Consider the following 6,489-nt stretch of genomic DNA (forward strand, 5'->3'; position numbering starts at 1 on the left):
ACGGCTTTAATCCCAGAACTAGAGAAAATTATAAAACGGGAGGGACAGCTCTCAGTCTCAGTCTCATTCTGAGGTTTCTTGAAGGCAGGGTGACCATTTTCAGACTGAAGTTGAGGTAAGAGCTAGTGACTGGCTGCTTTTCCTTTCTGGTCTACAGGTTGAACCCCAATATCTGTCTCTGAGTTTTTATTAATTGTGCTTTAAAGAATCCTTTCATGCCTGGTATTTAAATATTCTGTCCAACATAACTATTGAAGTTCTGCTATTATAAAGAGTGAGAAAAGGGCCGGAGGAATCAACACTAAATAAGACAAACGTGGAGCTTGTGGTCTAGTGAGAGATAGTGATATTCAATGACATAAAATACACTAAAAAAGTATTGTAGTTGTAAATTTTAATGAAAGAGATAATCAAAGCAATGAAATAGAAAGTTATGAAAGGTAGGAATGGAAGAAATGGTTTCTTATGGGAAAAAAATTGAGGGAAATTTTTGTATGCTGAGACCTAGTGAATTTGACTTGAGAAAAATCATCGAATAGCTTTCTAGATAGAAGGGACAGTAAGTATGAAGACCTTGAACTACTGAAGAGCAAAGAGGTTGCCTTGTTTGAGAAGACACGTGTAGTTGGAGAAGAGTATGCGATGAGCAGCACAAAGGGTCATAATGTCAAAATAAGAATTGGTTTCTTCATACAGGGTCTTGCCAGGTCATGGCACATGATTTTATTTTATCCGAAGTGCGACAGGAAACAACTGAATAAGCCTAAGTATTTTTTCACAAAACAATTGGAATGATTTGTTGGAGTTTCAAATTAAGTTTTGGAGGAGATATTAGGAAAGCAAAGCAAGAGAACAGTATAATGAATATGTTTCTGGCTATAAAACAAGACAGGGTTGGCTAAGTGGGATAGAGAAGATTGTGAATAGGGCATAAATATTTCAGGCAGGCAGTTAAATGTATGTTATATATGATGCGCACACACATTTTCACAATAATAATTCCAAATGTAGATGTAAATATGAAAATTTTCACCATGAAATGTGTTTGAATCGGTAAACTGATGATTAATCTAACGAGACTGCATAGTAAGAAAAGAGCATCCACTGAAAACAAGAACAACTACAACATTTACAGTTCACTATAGAAAGAGATGGGGGGAAAGGAATAAAAGAGGTGGAAACAGAAACTCTGGTAGGAAAAGAAACAGAAGACACTATCGTCAGAGAAGACATTACATACTGAATTGTGCGCCCACCTCCCCAGTCAGTTTGCAGAAGTCCTATTATAATGTGGACCATAGTGTTCCCCAGAGGCCCATATTTTAAAAATGTGTTTCTCTTTCTATGACACCAGCAGGAAGTAATGGAGCCTTTACGAGCTGGATCTAATGGGAAGAAGTTGAGCCTTTAGGGTGTGTTCTTGAAAGACAACTCGGACCCCACACTCAACATGACCACTTTTCTTTTGCTTCCTGTCCACCAAGAGATAAGCAACTTTGCTCCACCATGCATTCCTTCCATAATGTGCTCCCTTGCCACAGGTCCAAAAGCATGAGTCTGTCCAAATCATGAACTAGAATCCCCCAAACTAGGAGACAAAATAACCCTCTCTATAGATTGATTATCTAAGGTATTTTATTATAGAAACGGGAAGCTGATGAATATAAACTCTAATCTACAATGTGATTACACTTGAAAGCTAGGGAATTGGGAGGTAAATAAAGTTAAATGAGGTTGTAAGAGTGGAGCTGCAATCTGAAAGGGTTATTGCCTTTATAATAAGACAAGGAGAGACAAGTTTCCATAGCCTTATGATGCCCTGCATGAACAGACCCTTCCTATTTTGACATTCTCATCTTTTGCATTTCCAATTATGTACTCCCCTCCAAGCACACTTAGTTTTACACTTTCTCAAACTAGGTAACAGTTCTGGTATTTCAAAGTCTTTGAGCACACTCTGTCCACTACCCTCCCTGCCATGTAAGGGCACGGTGGTGACTAAGCAGCCATCTCTCTACAAGCCAAGAAAAGAACCCTTACCAAAAACCGAGCCTTGCTATACCTTGATCTGGAACTTCCCAGCCTCCTTAACATGCTTGTTTTTAGAAACAAGATCTCTCAGTAGAACCTGGAGCTTGTTGCTTAAGCTAGGTGGGCTGACGTATGAGTCCAAGGAATTTTATTATGGAAAAAGCTTAGGTATTAATGATATAATTTATTTTCCAAAAACCATTAAGGCTGGTCTAAAGACATAGATCAGTTGATTAATTATTTGCCCCTCAAATATGAAGATCTGAATTTGATCCCCAGCATGATGTAAAGAGCTAAGCATGGTGGTGTTTACATGTAACATCAGCACTGGGCATGTGAAGACAGGGACGTTTCTGGGGCTATTAAGTACTAATGGTGGACCTTCATAGTTTGTCACTGAATTTAGGTAGAACGTGTCTAGTGTTTTATTATTAAGTATGATGCTCCCTGTGGGGTTTTATAGATGCCCTTATGTAGTAAAATTCTTCTTCTTTTTTGGTTTTTTATTTATTTATTTTAGATCACTAAATTTACTTATTTTTTTTCTGGCAAAAGCTATTTTATTTATGTATGTATTTATTCATTAACTGTTAGATTTTTGAAACAGGGGCTTTCTATGCAGCCCTGTCTTATGTCTTTTTTTATATAAACAACATTTTTTTCATCTATTTTACATACAGACTGCAGTTCCCCTTCCTCCTCTCCTCTGGGTGTCATTCATCCCGTTCCCCTCTCATGCCTTCCCCTCTACCCCCATCCCATCCCCTTCCACTCCTCCATCTCCATTCAGAAAGGGCAGGCCTCCCATGGGCTAGAACAAAGCATGGCACATCAAGTTGTAGCAGGATGGAGCTCCTCCTCTTGTGTCAAGATAGCCTGCGGAATAGGTTCCCAAATGCCAGCTAGGCTCCAGGGACTGCCAGGAGCCTTACAAACAGACCAAAGTACACAACTGCCACACACATGTGGAGGGCTTAGGTCAGTCCCATGGAAGCTCCCTGACTGTTGGACCAGAGACCATTGAAACATTAACGGCTGATATTAAGGAGAAATTCATTACTATGGAAGAGGGAACAGCTGATTTGGATCGTAAGCTTCAGTCCTCTCTCTGTGGGTCCAGCCCCCCCCCTCCCGCTCCTATCACTACAGACCATGAGCTCCCACAAGCTCAGGTCAGCTGTCTCTGTGAACTGCCTTCATCACGACTTTGAACCCCCCTGGCTCGTACAATCTCTCCTCCGTTTCTTCAGCCAGGCTCCTGGATCTCAGTGCAGTGGTTATATGTGGATCTCTGCCTCTGCGTTCATCAGTTACTGGATAGAATATCTCTGACGACATTAGAGTCTTAGCTGGGGTTATCCTTGTGGATTCCTGGGGGTTTCCCTAGCACCAGATTCCTCCATCACTGTGAAATGGCCCCCTCTATCAAGATGTCTTTCATTACTCTCCCCCTCCATCCTGCCCACAACCTGCCTCCTGCACCCAGCCTGCCCAACAGGCTCCCTGGAGATTCCATCCCTCCATTCCCCTCTGCCCTCAGTTTACGCAGAAGATCCCTTCTATTTCCCCTTCCCAGGGAATCCTTCTTTGGTCCCTCCTTGTTATCTTGCCTCTCTGTGGCTGTGGATTATAGATTGGTTAACCTGTACTTTACTCCTAATATCCACTTATGAGTGAGTACAAACCATGTTTGTCTATCTGGGTCTGGGTTATAGGTGTTGTTATAAATCAATGAAAGTATATTGGATTTTTTTTTGTGACCTGCTATTTGCATGACTGTTGAAATGATCAATGGTGCCTTCAGACTTTCCTCGCTCCTCAGCTTCCCTGTTACTGTTTTGTGGTCGATTTCATGTTTTTTTTTAAATGGTTATCATTGCCACAGGGAGCTGAAATGTTATACAATTGCTACTTACTGTTTTACAGGAAGGCCTAGAGGAAGAGTATCAGGCTGTTAGCAAGCTCAGGGTCAGGTGAGTAACAAAGAAGCTCTGTGAGAAGGGATTTTCAGGAAATTGCCAGACAGTCACATAACTATGTTTTTTCTAGGAGTGAGGCTTTGAAGAAGGCCCAAGCCTGTTCTTAGCTTTCTGACCCAGGAGGTCTGCACTGGTTGTGATTGAAGCCTCTTAATTTTCAAAGCTACCACACAGGGAAAGAGACTCTGGTAGTAGAATATGGTCAAATTCTATGCAGCCTGCTAGCCTCACTAGACATGGAGGATTTGTTTAATAAAGATCCCTTTAATTGTTCTAAGTCTTTGACAACTTCAAAAACACCACTGGTGCACGTCACAAAAAGTTACAAATCTCTATGACTTGTCCTAGCATGATAAAATTGTTTGTTTTTACATTTATTAGTTTAAGCATGAGTGTGTGTGTCTGTTTGTGTGTCTCTGTGTGTGTGTGTGTCTGTGTGTGTGCGTGTGTTGTATGTGTACCATGGTGTTTGTGGAGACCAGAGAGCAATTTTGGGAATCAGTTCTCCCTTTTACTATATAAGAATGGTAGCCGGGCGGTGGTGGCGCACGCCTTTAATCCCAGCACTTGGGAGACAGAGGCAGGCGGATCTCTGTGAGTTTGAGGCCAGCCTGGTCTACATGAGCTAGAACCAGGACAGGAACCAAAAGCTACGGAGAAACCCTGTCTCAAAAAATCAAAAAAAAAAAAAAGAATGGTAGATGGCTCAGTCATGCATGCAGAGATTCGGCAGATGCAGAGAGGCATTTTGTGAATGGATTGGATTATACCTTACTGTGGAGGAAGGATTGTAAAAAAAAATGCCTTTGAGACAGCTTCTTAGCTTTTTAATTGTTGTTTCTCTCTAGTGGTCTTTGTAAGAGTGTAGAAGCATTCCTTCTTTGATAATGTTAAATTTGTAAGTTTCAAGTGACATGTGAAACCTATTTTTTTAAAAGATTTTTCTCAAAAGTTTTGAAAAGCTATTAGCCAGGATCAGGGTGTAATAAGGCATAAAGTTTTTCCTTTTAAAAATTTAAATGCATGTGTAGAGTTAAGAAGCTGTTGTACATTTATGATTTCATAAAATAATTCTAAAGGAAAAAAAGAATGGTAGATGGAACTCAAGTCCTCTGGCTTGGCAAAAAGCATCCATACTCACTGGACCATTTTGCCATACTGGCCTATAGCTCTGTATCTTATGGAAGCAGTGGAGCGTGAGAGTAATGGATAGGGACTAACTTTGGGCGCCAGCACCAGCACCAGCTAATACCAGGTAATTAGCATGTAATTCCTGATTTCATTACTGTGCCTTCTGATACTTTATGAAATAAACAGAAGGACAGAGAGCCTACAAATCCAGAATGCTAATGATACATAATTATGGAAGATGAATATATTTGTGGGACACACATTATATGCTTTATAACTTGCATTCTTTATTGAAAAAAACTTATACGCTCTACTTTGCTTATGTTTTTTTTGTCCCACAATTCCTCTCAAGTCCTTTCCATTTCCCTCCTCATGAAATTGTTCTTTTTTTCATCTTTTAAAAAATCAAACAAGCAAACAATGAAAAACATGAAACACACATATAATAATAAAATCCCACAAATATAAAAATCAAAATAGACAAGCAAAAGACCAATAAGACAAAAAAAATGGCCAAAACAAACCAAATGAGACAAAAAAAATCTACAAAAAATACCATCGAGCTTGTTTTATGTTGCCAAACTACTTCTTGGTATGGGGGCCTGCCCTGAGTATAGTTAAAACCCCATGTGGCTTGAACTTGTGCAGGTCTTAAGCATGCTACCAGTCTCCATGAGTGCATATGTGCATCAGTCTGGCTGTGTCTGGAAAACATTTTTGTTCTTGGAGTTACCCAGCACCTCTAGCTCTTATAATCTTTGCCTCCTCTTCTGTGTAGATCCCTGAACCTTGTGTTTTCTCCTAGGTCTGTGACACGTCTAGCCTCAGCCTCTTGGCCAGTTTAGCAGTGGTGGGCATGAGTTCCATCTCATGGAGCAGGTCTTAGATTTAGTCAGATAGTGGTTGATTACTCCCATAACATCTGTGCCACTCTTGCTTCAGTATATCTTTCAAGTAGGTCACTGCTATAGTAGATCTTGTGTCTTTTTAAAAAATGTGTTTTTCTACGAAATTACTCATGATTTCAACAGTATCTTTAGGAGAGTATGAATATTACAATTCTGAAGTTGCAAAGATATCCTGACTTGTCAGGAAGCCAGGCTCTACTTAGAGCTGCAATAGGACAGCACTGGAGGGGTAGAACTACATAGGACAGTTCAGCCCTGGAGGACAGGTGTCCTGACTTGTCAGGAAGCCAGGTTACCTAGAAGCTGGGGTGCGGTGGAGGATGGTCTCCCTGCAGTGTAGATGGAGCTGCGGGCAGGCCTGTTTTTCATACTGCTCGGCTCCCACATGGCTAGCTTTACACCTGAAATAATAACACACAAATTGTATTCATTTAAACACT

The sequence above is a fragment of the Microtus ochrogaster genome, unplaced genomic scaffold, assembly GCF_000317375.1.
Source record: "Microtus ochrogaster isolate Prairie Vole_2 unplaced genomic scaffold, MicOch1.0 UNK17, whole genome shotgun sequence".
Taxonomy (NCBI): Eukaryota; Metazoa; Chordata; class Mammalia; order Rodentia; family Cricetidae; genus Microtus; species Microtus ochrogaster.